Source organism: Canis lupus, chromosome 19 (assembly GCF_011100685.1).
Source record: "Canis lupus familiaris isolate Mischka breed German Shepherd chromosome 19, alternate assembly UU_Cfam_GSD_1.0, whole genome shotgun sequence".
Taxonomy (NCBI): domain Eukaryota; kingdom Metazoa; phylum Chordata; class Mammalia; order Carnivora; family Canidae; genus Canis; species Canis lupus.
Window position 1 is genome coordinate 7488841 of NC_049240.1, and position 23429 is coordinate 7512269.

Sequence of the window (23429 nt, forward strand, 5' to 3'; positions counted from 1 at the left end):
GTGGAAAATTATGTATTCTTGTTTTCCTTTTTTAATGCACAAGCAAGAAATATTTTTTTAAATTCTTACTTAACTGGCAACAGTGTGGACAAGATACAATGGCCTAGGACTGGGGTAAGAATAAGAAGACAAGGCAAATGTTAAAATAAGTAGCAAAAGAATTTCAGTGGAGATATAAAAATCAACTAGAGAGCAATTTGGCTATAAAATGAACAAGAGTTATTTCAACTGATTCTCTGTATGAGGTGAGAGTTTGGGAGGAGTCTTGGGTCACTTTGAGGTTTCTACGGTGAATGTTTGGTTGGATATTTGTAGAAGAAATATAAAAGAAGTACGTTTTGGAAAAGGAGATAATGAGTTAGGTTTTGAGCATTTGGACTTTCAAGTTCCTAGAGAATATAAGTATGGAAACATCAAGTACGTAGCAGGAAACAAGTTTTGAAACCTAGGGAAAATAAAATAAGAAAAAAAGGTGGAGATTTTGGAATAAACTGTTATGTACATATTCATTATGTTACACAGAGTAACTCTACTAATTGGGGTTACTAAAAAAAATACTGCCATCCTCTATTTAGCATGAACTGCTAAGTTATCCCTACTGCATAGTTTTTTTCCTCTAACAAATCATTTTAATTGAATAACAAATGACAGTGTTAAATTTTATCTGTATCTGTGTTTCTGGAAAACAGTGATGGTCAAGAAGTCCCTACCCTTTCATGGGCTGAAAAACTGCTAATCACAAAGGACCATCCTACTTTTACATGTTCTGTGAATTTCCTGCCTCCACCCTTCAAATAAAGACTTGTTGTTCATAATTCCTCTATACTCCCGTAAGACTCACTGATGACTCCCTTGTTAACATGCTCCACAAACCCGTCTCCCCTCCTTTTCTTTGAAATTATACTTAATATCAAGAGAACTTCCTATTGGAATAGCCTGAGTACAGTCATCTCTTTAATTGGTGCATTTCATCTTTCACACAGCAAACAATCAATAGTGATTAATTCCATGGAGAGTGATGGATCCAGATCCATCCTTTAGTTTAGTAATTTATTAGCCATGTAACTCTAAGAAGTTACTTTCTTTATTCCTAAATGTCCTTACCTGAAAGTGGAGTTTTCATTTGTCTCATGTTTTAATGCTTTCTTTATCTTGAGATTTAAAATCAAATCATTTATATTAGAGAGCATGCCTAAAACCCCCTGAAAATGAAAAGCCCATTATGTATGGATTCTTTTTTTTTTTATGTATAGATTCTAAGGCAGTTTTCATGGGTCAATAAGAGAAAAATATCACATCCCAATTCCAACAACTGTGAAAGCTCAAAATTTGATCTTAACCCTTCCTTCTTTCTTTCCTTCATCACTCATTTTTAATAAGCCACCATATCAGGTTGATACTTCCATTTCTCTTCAGACCCAATGCAAAAACCTTAGTACAGTGCTTGTGATTTTTGTTTTACCAAAATAGCCTTCAAGTGCTATTCATACTGGAAAGAAATCCCCCTCATCCCTATCTATCTTTACATCCTTCCCAAAGATGTTTTTACTAAACTGGCAATATGAATTTGTCACTTGCCTGCTATATGTTTTTTTTATGGACATTAACATTCAGGAAAAATTGACAATCCTAATGATACCAAGCCTATTTATGATTTGGCCAATTCTAACATTTCTGCCTCAATATTTTACCATCTCTATGCCCATCTGTCTACCTCTGCAATATCTAATCAATCACTTCCTATCCTAGAGGCATAATAAACTATTCTTGATCTTCAAACAAAAACTCTTACAACTCTATGATTTTACAACGGAAGAACAACAATATTTTTCCAATATTCAACTGGCTAATAGTTGTCTTGAAAATTTTCCATGAATAAATTATTGCTCTCCATTTTATGTACTTATCAAACTGCACTTAATCTTTTTCGTTTCTCCCAGTAGACCAAGTATTCAGAAAGGAGAACATTTTCTTTATTTATATTTAAAAAACATAAATTCTAGGTGCTTACCTCAAAGTAGGTACACTCTATATAGGAAAGGATGTCATTATCTAAAATCATAGAGTAGACAGGGGAAAATACCCGACCTTTCATTAATCAACAAGAGAATTAACAAGTTAAATTTATGTCTGGGTAAGATGTTGAGAAAACACCATTAAAATCCTTTACTGAACATCTGAATATTATTCACTACATCAGAAAGCTTCAAATATTTGCAGTTTTTAGCCTACATACCGAAGCTGCATGACTATTGGCATTCTTATGTAAACCCAATTACATTCTATTTGTACTATACCACATAAAAAACACCAAATGAATTTCACTAAATGTGGAGGATGTATATGATATCATTAAACTTAAACTATATTTTAAATAGGTTATTCAAAATCTAATTTCTGAATGTATGGGTAGAAACACATTTGTTTCATCATGGTTTATAACTTTCCTGAAAAGCAGAGCAGCTCTTCATTCAACCTATGTTCATTAACTGTCTACCCTGTGAGGCGGTATATCATAGAGGTTCTTAGCAGGCTTCTGGAACTAGAATCCTATAGAGCTTTTGTGCAAAACTCAGTGCTTCCATTTACCATCAATGTGGCTGTCACAATTTATTTGTCTTCTTGTTGCTTCCAGTTTCTCATTTTAAAAATAATATCTGTGCTCAATTTATTGGATAGCTGTATGAGTTAAATAAATAACACATCTACAGTGCAGAACAGGTGCCTGCCAATAGTTGCTTATTGTTGATTTAGGCTTGGATTGTTCTAGGAGATGGGTATCCAATGATGGGCAAATACAAAAAAAAGGGGAAGAAGAAAGAAGAAGAAGAAGAAGAAGAAGAAGAAGAAGAAGAAGAAGAAGAAGAAGAAGAAGAAGAAGAAGAAGAAGAAAAGAAAGAAAAGAAACGAAAAAAAAGAAAAGAAAAAAGAAAAGAAAAGAAAAAAAAAAAACTAGCCCTCATAGCACCATAGACAAAAGTCAGAGTAAGAGCAATATTCACACAGCATTTCAGTATTGAAAATTACTTAAAAGAGAAATAGTTTATGGAAGCTTATATTGCGGTGACCACTGAATTCCAAAAATGCTTCTCTGACCTGAGAATTTAATTTGATGAAGAGAGAGGGGCATTCCAGGCAGTGGTAACACCATGGGCAAAGTTACTCTGAAGGGAGGAAGAAGAATGAGGAAATAGAGATCAGCACAGCTGGAGGGGAGAGAGCAAAGGAGGAGTATGGAACTGGATGAAGTTAGAGAATAAGTAAGACCCAAAAATGCAATTTTCAGTAGGGAAGTGTGCCAAGATCAGATTTGATTTATTTGAATGATTGATCTGACTTCGCTGTGGAAAATGGATTAGGAAACTAGCCAGAGGAAATATTGATAAGCCCGTTAGGAAGTTATTGCAATAGCCCAGGAAAGAAATAGTGGTAATTTGGGGATTAGATCACAGATACTAAATACAGAAAGAAATGAATGGATTGAAGAGATAGTTAGAAGGTAAAAATAGTTATTTGTTAATGAATTGCATTTAGATGGCAAAAGAAACGGAACTATCCTAAGTGACACGGGGAGGGGGGGAACTGTGAGAGTGGAAACGTTAGGTGTAGCATCCTTTCTACAGTGTAATTTAAATACTGCTACAATTTACCCATATTTTTAAACAAGATAATTAAAATACATTCTTGTTATCCAAACTTGGAGACATTGGGAACAGATTTTCACATAGAGAATATATTTGATTCCCTTAGACATGAAGTTAAGATGCTTGAAAATCAATTGTTGAAAAATAAAAGAAAATCAAATGCTTTTGATACTTAAACAAGCATTAGTTACAACATAAAGAGTATTCAAATATGGATGAAATCCTGTGAATGTAAATGTCTGACTTTTCCTTTTAATAGTAACTATGCCCATCATTATCACAACTGTGATCCAGAATAATGGTTTATTTTTCCTATTCATTTTAATGTAGAGTAATTTTCATTAAAATGCTACAGTGGTTTAAGAAGTAAGTGATATTAAGGAGCTTAAGACTTTGTAACCCAACTAAAATAGCCCACATTTACCAGCTGTAAAAAATTCAACCTAAATTTATGTCTCATAGTAAATATAATGTAGAGTCTAAATATGACATGTATCATAAAATAATAAATATGCAATGTTAATATATGTTAGAATTGACATAGTGTCTTTATATAAATTATTTTATTGATGCCCTATAGCAGTATTATCAATAGATGTTTTTGATATCATTTTAGAAATAATGAAAAAGGACCAAAAGGTGACAACATAACCAAAATCTAAGAGCTGGTAAGAAAGAGCATATCATCCTTTTGCTCTAAACCAAAAGGTTTAGATCAATTATTTTTTTCTTGCTATATTTAAGTATAACTCATGATATCAACAAGAAATCACATGCTATCTGTAAAAAGCACTTTAACACCATGATTGATGGTTTACAAAGCTAGCAAATACACAACCCCACTGGACCCTCAGACATTACTAATTAATCACCATAGTCTCTCCTGCTGAATTTGAAAAAAAGCTGTGCCCTCACAGTCTTCCTCGTTGCAATTTTCTTGGCAATGGCCATTACTGGAGCAAAGTTGATGAGGGTGGAGTCTGTCTTCTGAACTATAAAGGTTGCGAAAATTCCAAGCAATGTATAAACTTCATATTTTGTTTAATTGAGCTGTAGAGATTTAATAAAAGAATCTGAATTATTAAGGACATTTAATGATAATTTTAAAAAGTATTTTCAATATTTCCCATTTTTTTAAGTAGAAGAAACAAATTGATAAAGATCAAAGATCTCATCTACGATTACAAAGCATTGTAGCAGGAAAAGTAGGATTTGCATTCAGGTCTACTTGGCTTACAAATGAATCCATATTTTGCTTCTTACTCTGTAGAAGGAGAATAGTGAATGCACAACTACGGTAAATCTGCCGTATGTCTCCTGGATTCTTGTTCACACATAGCAGTACTGCTAAATGCCAGAGGTATTGTAGAGACTGAACTTGGAAACATTCACTAGTTATTCTCAAATAATACCAGAGGCTAAAAGTAACGTATTTAAACGAAAACTGAAGATTTGCTTTTTCTAATAGACATAAAGAATGACTATATTTCCCAGTTATAAAACTTTATAATCTCCCTTCTTACATTTTATTTGGATTAATGTTCAGGTTCACTTTTTATTGCAAATATTAAAGAGAGTGTAAGATAGGGGCAGCCCGGGTGGCTCAGTGGTTTATCGCCGTCTTTGGTCCAGGGCATGATTCTGGAGACCCAGGGTCGAGTCGCCTATCGGGCTCCCTGCATGGAGCCTGCTTCTCCCTCTGCCTGTGTCTCTCCCTCTCTCTGTGTGTCTCTCATGAGTAAATAAATAAAATCTTAAAAAAATAAAGAGAATGTAAGATAAATGTAGTCTTAACTACTTAATTCCAAATCACTCTTCAACACCACTCTTTTATTCAGTACTCTATGAGTAGATGTTAAGTTAAAGAGAAATATTTATTTTTAATTCACCATTTTTAGCAATACTCTTTTCAGAGATTGACTGAGTTCCAAGAATCAATATTAATTCTAAATATCTTTAGACGTTGTATAAAACTGGATCAAATATATAGACATATCCAACTCTAGTGCCTCATATGTGTGTTTAATGCAAACTTAGAGGTTGTGTTTTTTCAAGCACCAAATACAAAAAAGTGCATGACCGTAGGCTAATTGGAAATTTAAAAAAAATATTTCATAATGCTAGCATTGTAAATCTGTACTGTACCCCTCTCTTTCTCTCTCTCTCTCTCTCTCTCAAATAGGTTCTATCTCAGCAATCTGAATCTAACTTCACTGGCTTCTTTCTCTTTCCCAAATGAGTTTTAATTGCTAGTAAGGGGAAATTTGAAAGTTGCCACATTGCAGTCTCTTTTCTGTCTTCAAAGTCATCTTATATAGTTGCTGTTGTCATTGTTATTAGCATTATTACTCATGCACTAAAATAATGTGCTTGATGCCAACACACACGTAATGACCAGGGAGTCTTAATTTAGCGGAATAAGAAATACAGATACAAACTCCCTCAAAGCAATATAGCTCATATTTTGAACTGAAAACTAATACTGCTGACCATGTTAGTATGTGTGTTCACATGAGAACAATTAGGGGTAAAAATACTATGCATGAATACACTCTTTCCCAAAGAATATTGTATTTTATTAGCAAAAATGTGTAAGAGCAGCAATAATAGTAATAATAGTAATTGCAAGAAGTCACCATATCAATAAAGAATGATTGAATGGGCACTTTTGAAAAGCAGAGGGACTGCTTTCAGAGTTGGAATCCATTGTATACAAAGAAACTCAATGATAAGACTATATCAAGGATGACGGAGTAATTAACTGGACAGTGTCACTGTTTGGACAGAACCATCATCTGCAAAATTATAGATCACTCGTGTCTTTGTGTAGGGCAAGGCAGAGATAGGAGGTATGTAGGTTGCATCAAAGTTAAATGGCTTTTTATTTCCTTATTATTGTCCAAGAGGGTGTGAAAACCATTGAGAAAGACTGGGTAAATCAGAGAGGGGTGGGTGTAATGGAGCATCCAAATTCTTATATTTTGTAGGATTTTAAATAAAAAAATGATTGACCCACATTGCACCACAAGATTTTTTAAAAAGTTAAAAAAAATATATAATAAACTAAGTTAAATTATTTCATGTGGCTGTTCAATTCTGGGGATGAAATTTATGGACACAGTAGAAATGATAAAACTACTGTTTTATCTTTGTCATCATAAATTAAATTCTTGTAGGACTGGCAGTCATTCTATGAAATATACACCCAACCCTTTCTACTCTTTTCTCAGTGGTGGTGTAATGGTGCTCATAACCAGGCCTCTCAGAGAGTGAATGACAGTCACTATTTTTCACCTCTGCTTTTTTTTATAGCTTGAAGAGACTTAATGCCAAGATCCCTGGTGCTCACATAGGTTGAGTCTCATATTGCTAAGCAGCTGCTGCTGCTTCTAAAAAAGAAGCTGAACTAGCCAGATATTGCATTGAAGTTGTGCTACGTTCCCATATATATCATGATTTTTCTCATTTCCATGGTTTTCAAAGACTGTTACTTTTACCAAGAATATTTCTCCAACTTCTTTTCCTATTGCATTTTTCAATAGATTCCATTTTTTAGAGTAGTTTTAAGTTTACAGAAAATTGAGCCCTGCACAGAGTTCCCATTATCCCATACTGTATTAAAAAAAAAGTCTAAAATGCTAAAATATAAAAATAAAAGTATCTGCATATCTCCATATTTTATGGTGTTTCTCTCATTTTATTTTTTTTAAATTTTATTTATTTATTCATGAGAGACCAGAGAGAGAGGCAGAGACAAAGGCAGAAGGAGAGGGAGAAGCAGGCTCCATACAGGGAGCACCATGCAGGACTCAATCCCAGGACCCAAGGATCACTCCCTGAGCCCAAGGCAGATGCTCAACCACAAAACCACCTACGAGTTCCTCCCCCCTCTCAACTTTTAAAAAAGAAAAATCATTCTAGTTTCTACTTTGTTTTTGTAAAAAAAAATCTAAAAATGATACAAGGATAACAAAAATTATTCAAACAATTTAGAAAGAGCAAATATAAAGATAAAACATAAATAACATCCCAAATTATAGTATAGGTGAGTATTGTTAAGATTAAACATTAGAGAGTTCACTCTTTATCTGCCCTCCCAATGTGTTAGCAACTAGCCACACAGGCCTATGTTTCATTGTACTTTGCTTTGCTGTGCCTCACAGATACTGTTCTTTTTTTTAAAAAAAGCTGAAGATATGTGGCAACCCTACTTCAAGCAAGTCTATAAGCACCTTTTTTCCAATGCCATTTGCTCATTCCATGTATCTGTGAATCATTTTGCTAATTCTCACAATAGTTTTAAATTTTTCATTACTATTGTAATTGTTATGTTGGTCCATCATCAGTGATTACCACTCGCTGAAAACTCTGATGATGGTTAGCACTTTTTTAGCAAGATAAAGTATTTTTAATTAAGACATGTACGTTTTTTAGGCATAGTGCTCTCGCATACTTAATAGACTACAGTGTAGTGTAAACATAACCTTTATATGTACTGGGACACACGCAAAATATCATTTGACTCACTTTATTGCAAAATTCACCTTCCTGCAGTGGTCTACAACCAAACCTGCAATACATCTGATATATACTTTTGGGACTATTGTGCACTTAAGTTGTGTCTAGGAAAAGTAAAACAAAACAAAGCAAAAAACAACTGCATTCTACATTTTATTTAGTTTCACTGATTTTAATTTTAATTTTAATTTTAATTTTAAAAGCCAAATGTGCTTGTGTCTACTGCACTGGACGGCATAGCTACATACACTATATTCAATGTGCATGTTATTATTTTGTATATTATAGGATATACTTTATATTTGCTAAAATGTAAAAAGCAAATTATCAATATTCAAGCAAATACATCTCTTAAATAAAGAATACCACTTCTGACTGACTCACTAAGGTTAAGAATGTCTGAAAGGCATTCAGGTGTTGTAGTCATTACAATTCTTATAAACTCTGTGGTTTAATTGACTCTTAGAAAAGTGATGATAATAGCAATTGCCCAATTCTTCAATCTCCTCTGCCTTCACTATCATTTTGCTTAGTTATTATTTTAATATTTTCCAAGTTCATTTCGTTTAAATTCTGACCTATATCAAAAGCAAATTTTCAGTAGCATCATTATTTCTGAATGAATTCAATCCTCATAGCTAGTCCTTCCCTATCTTATTTTTCCCATTTCTAAATGCTTTAATTCAGTCTTGATTGAAAAATAGTTTGACCAAAAATGATTAATAGACACTGTGCTCCTTCATTTAAAAGACAATATTTGAAAATATCTGTCTGTTGCTCTTATTTTTAAGTAGCTTGTTAATTAAGTAAACTATTCTAAATAGGTATTATTGTATAAACAGCCCTAAACTTCAATGGCTCAAAAACAGTAAACACTTTATTTTTGTCACCATTCTGTGAACCAAGAGATGCAGATAGAGTCTGGCTGGATGGCTGGTCTCTGTTGCAGGATATGTGGGGTTCCACCGAGAGGATTCTAACCTCTGAGGCTAGAAGACCTGAGATGGCTTTGTACTCAAAGTTCTGGGCCCTAGATGACACGCCACCTGGACTCTCTCATCAGCAGGTAGCCTGGGCTTCTTACATTTCAGCACAAGACTCAAAGTGGAAAGAAATGGGAATGCCAGTCCTTATTTGGCTAAGTTCAACCTGGCACAGTGTCACCTGTCCTCTTGTTCAAAGGGATGACAGCATCGACTTCACATAGAGGAATTGCATTTCTACAGAGGGAAGGGATTGATGACAGCCAACACTGACAGATGTTCTCTCAAACACTACTAATCTCTAGTAGAGAGATTTTTCTTCTAGTAGAGACATTTTTCTTCAAAATTTCTAGGTCCTACATGTCCTTTCACTATATGATGTTAAGAAATTTTAAGTCAAGCTGAAATTTTTCTTTTTTTTTTAAGATTAAACCAAATGAGATACCACCTCACACCAGTGAGAATGGGGAAAATTAACAAGGCAGAAAACCATAAATGTTGGAGAGGATGCGGAGAAAAGGGAACCCTCTTACACTGTTGGTGGGAATGTGAACTGGTGCAGCCACTCTGGAAAACTGTGTGGAGGTTCCTCAAAGAGGTAAAAATAGACCTTCCCTACGATGAACTATTGGGGATTTACCCCAAAGATACAGATGCAATGAAATGCCGGGACACCTGCACCCAGATGTTTATGGCAGCAATGGCCACGATAGCCAAACTGTGGAAGGAGCCTCGGTGTCCATCGAAAGATGAATGGATAGAGAAGATGTGGTCTATGTACACAATGGAATATTCCTCAGCCATTAGAAATGACAAATACCCACCATTTGCTTCCACGTGGAAGGAACTGGAGGGTATTATGCTGAGTGAAATAAGTGAATCGGAGGACAAACATTATATGGTCTCATTCATTTGGGGAATATAAATAATAGTGAAAGGGAATAGAAGGGAAGGGAGAAGAAATGGGTAGGAAATATCAGAAAGGGAGACAGAACATGAAGACTCCTAACTCTGGGAAACCAACTAGGGGTGGTGGAAGGGGAGGAGGGCGCGGGGTGAGGGTGAATGGGTGATAGGCACTGAGGGGGGCACTTGATGGGATGAGCACTGGGTGTTATTCTGTATGTTGGCAAATTGAACACCAATAAAAATAAATTTATTATTAAAAATATTTTAAAAAGATTTTAGTTATTAGTTTGAGAAAGAGTCTGCACAACTGTGCAAGCATGAGTGAGGATAGGGGCAGAGGGAAAGGGACAAGCAGACTCCATGTTGAGCAGGGATCCTGACCGAGCACTGGATCCCAAGACCTTGGTTGGGGTCATGACTTGAGCCCAAGGCAGCTGCTTAACTGAGCAACCCAGGTGCCCCACGCGAAATCTTTCTATCATATCACCCTCTCATGCACCACACATCTTATTTTCTGTTTTTTTTTAAATATATATTTAAGAAATTAGTCTTTAGTCTTTAAAAATTAATAGTGCATATATCTCTGTTTATTCTAGAACTCAGAGTAGTTACCATCTGCAAATCTGTTGTTCCCTTACACCCTGGAGATTCTCCTGCACTATCTTTGAATAGATATCTCTTCCATTTGTTGATTCCCTAACACAAGGCAACAGCTATGTTTCTGTTGGATGGTATCTCAAAATGATCCAACCCTTTTGTCTTTTTTCATCTGTATGCTGTTATTAGCTAAATATTTTCCTATATGATACAATTGTAGTCATGTTTTCAATTTATTCAATAGTTGTACAATTGTGCTGTTTGGGTCCCATTTTTCTTTTTCCTATCTTCCTTCTTATAAGAGTCTGTTTTATCATTTCTTCTAGGTGGTCTTTATACTAAGATAAAGTTCTAATGAAGTGGTTATTTGTATCATGTAATGATATAGAGTTATCTGCTCTATAATGAGTTTTGTTGTTGTTGTTGTTGTTTTGGGCTAGGTTTCATTCTTTTTGACATGCAGAGTAGGTTACTTTCTTCCTACAGAATGTATGCATAACTGCCAAGCTGTGTGTTTATGTCATGCTTAGGTTTAACTCTTTCATTAAATATCTGAGAAAGTCCCTGTATCCAACCCCAAGTTGTGATTATAGGACAATATATTCCTGTTCTACCAATTTCTGGAAGGAATAGCAGAGGAGAAAAGTTGGGAGAAGTTGCATGCTCTGTTCCTTAGTTCTAACTCTCTCTTCTTAGATATTGGCTTTTTATACGAACATTCACTATAATTATTTTGTGGGTGGACGAATAATTTTTGTGGGGTTACCCTTTGGCTTAAACTCATTTTATTATTTCATTATATAACTCTGGAATCACCTCCATGGTCCTCATTCCCTGTTATTCTGTTTCACTTCTTTCTCTCTAGCACTTTTCCTATTACACTTGTGGGAAGAGAAAAAAATACAGATGACTCAAGATCCAGATTTACATTTTTGTAATGCAGGTGAAAATTCTGAGTATTCTATTGACTTATTCCTCTCTCCTTTATTCTCAACTATACAATCATCTGTGTCATTATTTATTAAACTGAAATAATCTCCATGTTCTTGTATATTTGCTGTTAATTAGCGATTGGGGGAAGGGAAAAGAATTCTGTAGGAAGTCTTAACTCTTTATTTATTTATTTATTTATTTATTTATTTATTTATTGAAAAGATTGTATTTATTTATTCATGAGAGACAGAGAGAGAGAGAGGAGAGAGAGAGGCAGAGACACAGGCAGAGGGAGAAGCAGGCTCCATTCAGGGAGACCGATGTGGGACTCCATCCAGGTCTCCTGGATCATGCCCTGTGCTGAAGGTGGTGCTAAACAGCTGAGCCACCCAGGCTGCCCTTAACTCACTATTTAAATCCAGAAATACTCCTCCAATCTTACCTGAGTAAATCTGGCCCATTTCCCAAAATCATGCTATTGTTACATAGGTTCCATTCAGTCTAGATTCTGTGGATCCCCTAGTTTTTCACAATAAAATCAATCACAGATTTCGTATGTATCTATCCATGCATCTTATACAATATTCATATCTTAAAGCCTGGGTCCTACTTGTCTTTGCTTCCCGTGGCTGCTGTATAATTAGAATTTGACATATTTTAGTTTCTCTCAATCTCAATCTCTATCTCTCTGACTCCATCTCTAGTTCTTTATCTCTCTTTTTCTATTCCCACCTCTCTGAGTGCCCAGTAGGGGCCCAGGATGGCTGACACAAGGTATAGTTCAAGTCTATCTCACTAACGCTGCCTTTGAGGCTTTTCCTTGGATCTAAATCATGTATTTTACATTTCTGTTTTCTGAGATGAAGATTCTCCATGTAACTAGTAAGACCTCTTCACAAAAACTTCAAGACAGAACTTTTGTACCAATTTTGGGGGTTACAAAAAATACACAAATCCTAAACAAATGCAGTTTCTTTCAAGCTGGGATCCAATTTCCCTTTTTTTTTTTTCTCTTGCATAAAGAATTTAAACTAAGGAGTCTCCTCAAAGGAAGCTCCAAGGCATTCCTAGTGATTATAATGGAAATAACCCATTAATGTAGCTGTTGCTGCTGACTAACCCCCACCCCATCCCCCCCATGAAATACCCAGGTAGTAGCAAGCAGGAAGAGGCAACAGGTAACATCAGTTCCTCTGTTCTTTATATTGGATTCTGAATTTTGTATCTGTGTTCCAGCCCTAATATGAATCATGCCTTTGCTTGTTTCTCTTAACCTATTATAATCCTATTGTCAGCATCCTGCTTTCAACTTCAGGTAAACTCCTTTTCCCAATGTGGAAACCACTCTAGAGTTCTCACTCTGCCTATCTTGCATCTCTAGGAAGAAAATGTCTAGCAGCAGCTGTAGCTTTTTTTCCAACCACAGTTGCACATTTATGAAAAGAGACGTTGCTTTCAAACATGTGAAAATGTAGCATTTAGATATAATCTGTGCTCTGCTGACTGGGGGAAAAAGACAAAAAGCATTTTGTACGATTTTAAAGCTTTGGCTATAATTATGCACATATAGATGTAAGACAAAATAACCCCTGGAAGTAACAGTAAATGAGTCTGAATCATTTTATTAACCTTTTTTGTCTTTATTTGCCATTTATTGGAAAAGTGACCTTTCCAAAGCTGGTTAATTCATTTAAGTTATTATAACTTTGAACAATACTTAGGGAAGAGAGGCATTTTATTACTATTTATTACTATAAGATCATTCTGTTAACAATCAAAGCAATCCCCAGGAGAAATTGTGTCTGGATAAATGCTGTAACTGACATTCTTATTACCTAATCCTGTGATATTAGCAGACAATACTTATATATTCTATAATCATTATATCACAATCTCACAAAATCATAAAATCAGAAGTGACCTTAGAGACAATAAGACAATGCCTTATTCTATAATTAAAGGAAACTGATATCCAAAGAATTAACTAGATCAAGTGATTGGTCTCACATGATCACAAAGCTACTTGATTAAAGCATATTATTAAAGCTACGGCCCCAGTTATCTAATTCATCACCTGCTTTTCTCACCACTCAGTTACATCACTTGCCTAAAAACCATGGAATAGAAAATGTTTTAAGTTTATTCCTAGAGAATAATGGTAAGAAACACAGAGCCTGGCCTCCTCCTGGGCTATGGGACTTTGGAGGGTTACACAGCCATGGTAGTGATGTGGTTTAAAGTGGTGAGGTTTAAAGCTGATGGCCAAGAATTTCCTCTTTTTTCAATAATGAAAAGATATTTTATTGTTTGTGTATGGTGCATATCATTTATCCATTCACCTGCTGATGGACACGTAGATTGTTTCCACCCAATGAACCCGGGAGTACATATATCTCTTTGATATCCTAATTTCAATTCTTTTGGACAAATACCCAGAAGTGGGATTCCTGGATCATATGGCTGTTCTATTTTCAAAATTTTGAGGAAGCTCCATATTCTCTGAACAAATTCACATTTCTACACCAATTTTCCAATGACTACAAGTTTCCAATTACTACACCTCCTTGTTGTGCCCAAGATTACGTATCCAAGAAACCACCAAGGAGCCAACACCGATGCAAACACACGAGGGTTTATTTACAAGCTGGAGCTTGGGTCCAAGTGTACCAGACACAGCAGAGCAGGGACTTTGGCCCCAAGGTGGGTTCCAGCTTAGTTTTATGGGCTGGTCTAGGGGACCTCCAGGAAGGAGGGAGGAATTTCTCAAGTTCTGTTTACATTCTGATATGGGGCTTTCAAGGACATTAAGCTCTGTTCTCATTCTGATATGGAACTTTCTGCCACAGACATTGAGCTCTGTTCTCATTCTAATATGGGGCTTAACTGAAGGTCAAGTTCAGCTCTTATTCACTGGGGCCTGAGAAGGCTGTACTTGTGCTAACACTGAACTTAAGGTGGAATCACCTTAATTTTCTCAGCCTCCAACTCCTCAATAACACTTGAGATGTCTTCAGTGTAAAAAGGTATTTTTATTGAAGCATGAGGACAGGACCTGTGACAGAAAGAGCTGCACTGGGGTTGTGAAGAGTGACTGATTATTCAAAATTTTCTATCCTGGACATCCCTGGTTGACCCAGGGCATGATCCTGGAGTCCCAGGATCGAGTCCCACGTTGGGCTCCCTGCATGAAGCCTCCTTCTCCCTCTGCTTGTGTCTCTGCCTGTCTCTCTCTCTCTCTGTGTCTCTTGTGAATAAATAAATAAAATCTTATTTTTTTTTCTATCCTATGGAGGATAGGATATTTCTTTTCCTAACCTCTTAGTAATTTATTTTAAAGCCAGAGTGAGATCAGAACTCTTAGAGATTGGGACACCTGGGTGGCTCAAGGGTTGAGTGTCTGCCTTTGGCTCAGGGCATGATCCCTAGGATCTGGGTTGGAGTCTGGGCTGTGGGGAGCCTGCTTCTCCCTCTATCTATGTCCCTGCTTCTCTTTCTTTGTGTCTCTCATGAATAAATAAATAAATCTTAAAAAAAAAACTCTTAGAGATGGATAACTGTCAGAAATAATTTTCAACAAAGCTCTCTTGTTTTTTTCTCAAAAATAAGAGTAAGTAAAATCATGTTCTTTGTATTGGTTATTCAGAGCACATTTGATGAGGTCACTTTTCCTTAACAGGTACAAAGTTCACAATTAACTGGAGATAGTCCTTCACCCCTGTTCTGGAAGCATAGACCTTAAGATTCATGCATAGTCAGCACTATGGACATAATCAAGTCCATGCTTCCAAACCCGGAATAACTCATTTTCTCTTTTATACATAAGAGGATTGTGATAATGGCATCAAATTATAACTTTTCTTTTATCATTTGATACTAAGGGGAGTTGTCTATATTTTTTTAAGAGATGTAGTCCAAATACGACAAACATCATGGCATAATATAAAAATGTAAAGACTCAAGACAATTTTGGTATTCTAATTTCTTCCCTAATTTTATCTAAATGGTCTTTTACTTCTAAGTATACATAACCTCCTGGTAATAACTTTTATTGAACTATAGGTTCTCAAATGAATAAATTATTGCACGTTGGCAATTTCTATCTACTGAAGCAAGGTGGCTACAAAAACCGCTTTCCCTATTTTAGTATTATTAGGTCAAAAATTGAACTTCTATCATTCCTTGATTAAATCCTTCGCCTTAATTCTCCTTCCTTCAACCATAATTTAGGCTTTACTTGGACTCTTGTAAAAAAAAAAAAAAAAAAAAAGGTTCCCTATTGGCCAGGTCCTGAATTCACTACAGCGCACATTATTTTTAAGTGAATTTTGACATTTTTTTGCTAATTTTTTTTTTTTTTTGCAGATTATGTTCCTTATCTCTACTGATGTTTAAAAGACTTTATTATAGCTGAGAAATAAAATAATTCTCTGTAGTAGATCTTAAAATGCCCTGTAGAACTTCTTCCTTGTGAACCATAAAGCTACATTTCTCAAAGTCCACTTCCTTTTTTCTACTCTCCTACCAGAATTTGGTGCTGTAATCACCTTTGAACTAGAATGTGTATCTCCATGTCACCTCATTAGTCACTATAAACTCAAAAGGCAGACACTAACTCATTCACCATCATATAACCCCAAAATATTGCTTGGTAATAGTAGACTCTCAACAAGTACTACTTAAACAAATGGATAAACTTAAGAGTAGTGATACAACTTTGAATATAAAGTTGATTAGAAAATCTGTTTTTTTTTTAAAGTTAAAGTAGTAAAGTTTTTTTTTAAAGTATTTACTTTAAAATACTTCAGTACAGTATTTTCATACTATACTGAAAATAGTATCACAAAATTAACCACCTGTTTGCTGTACATACTACTGATAGTATGGTAATATCATAAGATTGATATGAGGTCTTAAGTGGGGCAGGGGTGAATCATATTTCTGAGGATTTTCGAGGGACAATGAACAAAATGATATTATGACTTTCCTGAAGATTTAATGTTGTATCTAAACTTTGTGTTAGACCTAATCTCTACAAGCTGTTCATGTATAATCAAATAATCAAGCTAAATGAAGTATTCACTAAAGATCCCAAGTCTAGAACAAAAAACTATTCCATTGAGAAGGAAGCAATCATTAAAAACTTGTGCATAAAAAAAAACTTTTGCATAAAGATCCAAATAAGAGACAGGACATAAATTTTATAAGTAAAAAAAAAAAATAGAAGAAGGAAACACTGGTATAGAATAAAATGAAAGTGCTTGACTTTCACATAATGCCACCATCAATACAAAATGTATATTTTCCTAGAGGCCTAGTACAAATAAAGATACTTTAAATATTTAGTTAAAAGCTAATAGATAGTAAAGAAAAAACACCTAGATATGTCTGAATATACTATTATTTTTATTATGGTAAAAAACACATATCTTTATGGAACAAATCTTTAACAAATCTTTAAGTTTACATTAAGTATTAACTTATAACACATTGTCATCCAGCAGCATTCTATAATTTTTCCGTCTTGCATAACTGAAACTTTATACCCACTGAACATCAATTTCCCATTTCCTACTCCTCCAACCCCTGGCAACCACCATTCTACTTCCTGCTTCTATGAGTTTGACCACTTTAAATACCTCATGAAAGTGGAATCAGGCAGTGTTTGTCCTGTGACTAGTTTATTTCACTTAAGATACTGTCCTCAAGATTTAGCCATATTGTAACATATGATAGAATTTCCATTTTTTTCAATAATGAAAATATATTTTATTGTTTGTATATGGTACATATTATTTATCCATTCACCTGCTGATGGACATGTAGATTGTTTCTACCCAATGAACCCGGGAATACAGATGTCTCTTTGATATCCTAATTTCAATTCTTTTGGATAAATACCCAGAAGTGGGATTCCTGGATCATACGGTAGCTCTATTTTCAAAAATTTGAGGAAGCCCCATATTCTCTGAACCATTTTACATTTCTACCAATAGTGTACAAGCTTTCCAATTACTATACCTCCCCAACAACACTTGTCATTTTCTGTTTTTGTTTTTTATTTTATTTTTTTTATTTTTTGGTTGTTGTTGTTGTTGATGGCCATCCTAATAGATGTGAAGGTGTAACTCATTGTGGTTTTGACTTGCTTTTCCCAGATGACTAGTGATATTGAGCACATTTTCATTTACCTTCTGCCCATCTGTGTGTCTTCTTTTTTTTTTAAGATTTTATTTATTTATTCATGAGAGACAGAGAGCGAGAGAGGCAGAGACATAGAGGAGAAGCAGGGTCCATGCAAGAAGCCTGATGTGGGTTTCAATCCTGGGACTCCAGGATCAAGCCCTCGGCCGAAGGCAGGTGCCAAACCACTGAACAACTCAGGGATCCCCCTGTGAGTCTTCTTTGGGGGAATGTCTGTTCAAGTGTTTTGTCCATATTCTAATGGGTTATTTTTGCTTGTTTGTTTTGCTATGGAGTTGTAGGAGTCACTTATACATTCTGGATATTAACTCTTTTTCAGACACGTGGTTTGCAAATATTGTTCTTCCTTTTCATAGGTTGCCTTTTTACTGTGATTACTTCCTTTTCTGTGCAAAAGCTTTTTAGTCTGTCAGGTTTCCCTGTTCAGCAGGGAGTCTGCATCTCACTCTCTCTCAAATAAATAAAATCTTTAAAAAAAAAATAAAATAAAGATCCAGTTTCATTCATTTAAATGTAGATATTACAGGTTTTTGGCCTCCTACGGGGGACCTCCCTAGGGTAATCTGAAACCAGAAGGCAGGGAGAGACCAGAGAGAGGCAGACCACTACAGATTGGTAGGTGACAGGTTGTTGTCGTTGTCATTGTTGTTGTTTCAATATTTTATTTATTGAGACACCTGGGTGGCTCAGCGGGTTGGAGTCTGCCTTCGACCCAGAGCGTGATCCTGGGATCCTGGGATTGAGTCCTGCATTGGGCTCCTTGTGGGGGCCCTGCTTTTCTTCTGCCTGTGTCTCTGTCTCTCTCTCTCTGTCTCTCATGAATTTTTTTTAAATTATTTATTTATTTGACAGAGAGAGAGAGGGAGAAAGAGCACAAGCAAGGGGAGTGGCAGGCAGAAGCAGAGGGAGAGGGAGAAACAAGGTCCCCAATGAGCAGAGATCCCAACTTGGGTTTCAATTCCAGGTCCCCAGAATCATGACTGAACTGAAGGCAGATCCTTCACTGACTGAGCCACCCAGGCGCCCCAGTAGATGACAGTTTTAATGAACAAGGCGACTTATTTATCAGCCTCCTCTTGGAGGCTGCAAGACAAGTAGTTTTCCACACCCACTTGCCGGAATCTTATAAGTTTACATAGAGGCCTGAACTAGGTTAAGTCACATCCCCAGTTCTGATAGGCTCCACACCACATTTCTATCTCAAGGCTGTATCCTTGGAGCAGCTTCAGAGTAGGGAAGACAAGCAGAACACACCTCCAAGGACAGGGGAGCAGGTAAGTAGCCTCAGATCACCCAGATCCAGCTCTGGAGTCAACTGGCAGCCATATCTTCTTGATGATCTTCTCCAACATATATCTAATTTCCCTAAGAGTAGTTGTTGAAGACTATCCTTTCCCCTTTATATATTATGAGCATCGTGTTGAAGATCATTTGACCATATATGTGTGCGTTTATTTCTGGGCTCTCTACTAATGTTCCATTGGTCTAATGTCTCTCTTTAGGCCAGTAAGGACCACACTGTTTTGATTACTTTAGCTTTGTAATTTATTTCCAAATCAGGAAGCGTGAGGCTGCCAGCCTTTTTCTTCTTCTCAAGATTGTTTTGCTTATTTAGGATTCTTTGTGGTTTTGTATCAATTTTAGGACTGTTTTTCTTATTTTTGTGATAAAAATGCTATTGGTATTTTGCTAAAGATGGCACTGAATCTATCCTTGACTTTGGGGACTATAGACATTTTAATAATATTAGGTCTTCCAATTTATTAATATGAGGTGTCTTTCCATTTATTTGTGTCTTCTTTAATTTCTTTCAAGAATGTTTTATATTTTTTCAGTGCACAGGTCTCTTGTTTCTTGTATGAATTCACTTGTAAATATTTCATATTTTTGATGTTATTGTAAACCAAGTTTTCTGAATTTCCTTTTGGATCCTCCATTGTTAGTGTATAGAAATGCCTATTTTTTGCATGTTGATTTTGTATCTTGCAACTTCACTGAATTTGTTTATTAGTTCTAATAGTTTTATCATGGATCTTTAGGATATTGTACATATAGGATCATGTCATCTGCAAATAATTTACTTCTTCTATTGTGGTTTGGATGCTTTTTATTTGCCTTGCCTAATTGCCAGGGCTAGGACTTATGTTGAATAAAAGTGACAAGAGTGGGTATACTTGTCTTTTTCCTGATCTTACAAGAAAAGCATTATTTTTTACTGTTGAATACGATATTAGCTGTGGGCTTTTTACATATGGCCTTTACTATATTGAGATAATTTCCTTCTACTCTAAACTTGTTAAGTGTTTTTATCACGGAAAAGTGTTGACTTTTATCAGTTGCTTTTTCTGCATTTATTGAGATGATCATGTGATTTTTATCCTTCATTTTGATAATGTGGTATACCATATTGATTGTCCTATGTTGAACCATCAGTATATCCAAGGGATAAATCCCACATGGCCATGGTATATAATCCTTTTACGATGCTTTTGAATTTGGTTTACTAGTATTTTGTTGAGAACTTTTGCATCTGTATTCATCATGGATAACGGCCTGTAGTTTTCTTTTCTTGTGGTGTTCTTTTCTGGTTTTGGTTTGATACTAATCCTGGCCTTATACATTGGGTTTGAAAGAGTTTGAGAAAGATTGGTGTTAATTTTTCTTTCTTTTTTTTTAACTTTTTTTTTTTTTAAGATTTATTTATTTACTTACGATAGACAGAGAGAGAGAGAGAAAGAGAGAGAGAGGCAGAGACACAGGATGAGGGAGAAGCAGGCTCCATGACAGGAGCCCGACGTGGGACTCGATCCCGGGACTCCAGGATCGCGCCCTGGGCCAAAGGCAGGTGCTAAACCGCTGAGCCACCCAGGGATCCCGGTGTTAATTTTTCTTAAAGCTTTGGTAGAATTCGCCCATGAAGACATCTAATCTTGGGTTTTCTTTTAAGAAGTTTTTGATTATTGATTCATCTATTTACTAATTATAAATAGTTCTGTTCAGATTTTTTTCTATTTCATTAGGATTGAGTCTTGATATGTTGTGTGTATCCATGCACTAACCCATTTCTTTTATGTCGTCCAATTTGTAGCATGTAATAATTCAAAGCTTCTCTTACAATCTTTTTTATTTTGGTAGCATCAGTGTAATGTCTTTTATTTCTGATTTTGTTTGAGTCTTTCCCTTTTTATGTTTTTCTAGATGAAAGGTTTTCAATTTTGTTGATCTTTAAAAAAAATATTGGTTTTGTTTTTTTCTATTATTTTCCACTCTGTGTCATTTATTTCTGCTCTAATCATTATTATTTCCTTCCTTTGGGTTTAGTTCTTCTTTCTCTACTTCATTGAGATGTAGAATTAGGTTGTTTATGTGAGATCCTGTTTCTTTAAAAAAAAAAAAAGTGGTGTTTAATGCTGTAAATTTCCCTCTAAATTCTACTCTTGCTGCAACTCATAAGTTTTGGTATGTTGTGCTTTAATTTTCATTGCCTAAAGATATTTTCTAGTTTCCCCTTTGATTTTTTCTTTGATCCATTACTTGTTCGTGCTATGTTGTTTTATCTCCACACTTTTGTGAATTTTCCAGTTTTCCTTCTACTATATATTTCTAGTTTCATTCCATATGATCAAAAAAGGTACTTGAATAAATTCATCTGTTTAAATTTGGTAAGACTTGTGACCTAACATGTGATCTTCCCTGGGGAAAGATATATATACACTTCAGAAGAATGAGTACTTTTTAGTTCTTGGCTGAAATGTTCAGTGTATATCTGTTTGGTACATTTGGTTATAGTGTTATTCAAATCACCTGTTTCATGGCTGATTGTATGTCTGTATACACTATTATTAGTGGGGTACTAAATGCTCCTATCCTACTATTATTGTGTTGCTATCTATTTCTCTCTTCTGTTCTATGTTTGCTTCATGTATTTGAATGCTCCAATTTTAGCACATATATATTTATAATTGCTACATCTTCCTGATTAATTGACTCTATTTATCATTAGAAGATACCCTTTTTGGTTTCTTGTGACAGTTTTTGACTACAGTGGCTTATATAGGTATGGCTGTTCTTTCTCTCTTTGGATTAACATTTGCTTGAAATACCTATTTCTACCATCTCACTTTCATCCATATTTGTCATTGTATGTAGAATATGTTGCCAGTGGACAACATATAGTTTATTTGTTTAAAGATATTCTATCTCTAAGTCTTTGATTTGGAAGTTTATTCCATTTACATTTAAAGTAATTATTGGGGGATCCCTAGGTGGCTCAGTGGTTTAGTGCTGCCTTCAGCCCAGGACATGATCCTGGAGCATGGGATTGAGTCCTATGTCAAGTTCCCTGCATGGAGCCTGCTTCTCCCTCTGCCCGTGTCTCTGCCTCTCTCTTGTGTCTCTCATGAATAAATAAATAAAATATTTTAAAAAATAAAGTAATTATTAATAAAGATAGACCTACCATGCCACTTTGTTAATTGTTTTTTGTCTTGCAGTACTTTTGTTCCTCTTTTCTCTTGTATCTCTCTGTGTATCATGAGTTATTTTTAACAGTTACATGCTTTGATTCTTTTCTCATTTTCTTCTGTGCATCTTTTATAGATTTCTTTGTAGCTATCAAAACATAGTTAAGTTATAACAATCTATTTTAAGGTAACAGTATATGTTCAGTCATATACAAAAACATTGAACTTTCACTTCTCCCCTTGCATACTTTGTTACTGATATCACAAGTTATATCTTTTTCTATTGTATAGTAATTTATTTTTAGAATTGTAGCTTTTTATACTTTTGTCTTCTAATTTCTATATTAGTATTAAAGTGATTTATCCACACTCATTACAATATTACCATATTCTATTTTTGTCTGTATATTTATTTTTATCAATGAGCTTTATATTTTCAAGTGATTTTATGTAGCTGTTTAGCTTCATTTTGTTTCAACTTGAATGACTGCCTTAAGACTTTATTATAAAGCATGTCTAGTGGTGACAAACCACCTCAATTTAAGTATATCTGAAAGGTTTCTATCTGTCCTTCATCTTTGAAGGACAGTTTTGCCAGATAAAGTATTCTTGCTTGGTAGTTTTTTCTTTTGAAACTTTGAATATATCATCCTACTCCCTTCTGGTCTGCGAGGTTCTACTGGGATATCTGCTGATAGTCTTCTGAAGTGTCTTTGTCTGTTTGGGCTATTATAGCAGAACACCGTAGACTGGATGCCTAATAAACAACAAAAATTTGTTTCTCACAGTTTAGGAGACTGGGAAGTCCAAGATCAAGGCAGAAAAAAGTGAAAGACATATCTGGGGTCTTTTTTGTAAGGGCTCCACTCTCATTCACGGGTGCTCTACTTTCATAACCTTATCAACTCCCAGAGGTTCCACTTCCGTATACTATTATATTGAGGATTAGGATTTCAATATATGCATTTTGGGGTGACAGACATTTAATCTACAGCATGGGTGTTGCCTTATACATGAGAGTTGCTTTCAGAATTCTCTTTGTCTTTTGACAATTTGCACATAATGTGCATTGATGTGTATTTGATTCATTCTAATTCATCGTATTTTCAAGGTCATTAGACAACTGATAGCAATTCATTTCCTTTGGTGATTGATTTCTATTTATTTGCTTACTTATTTTT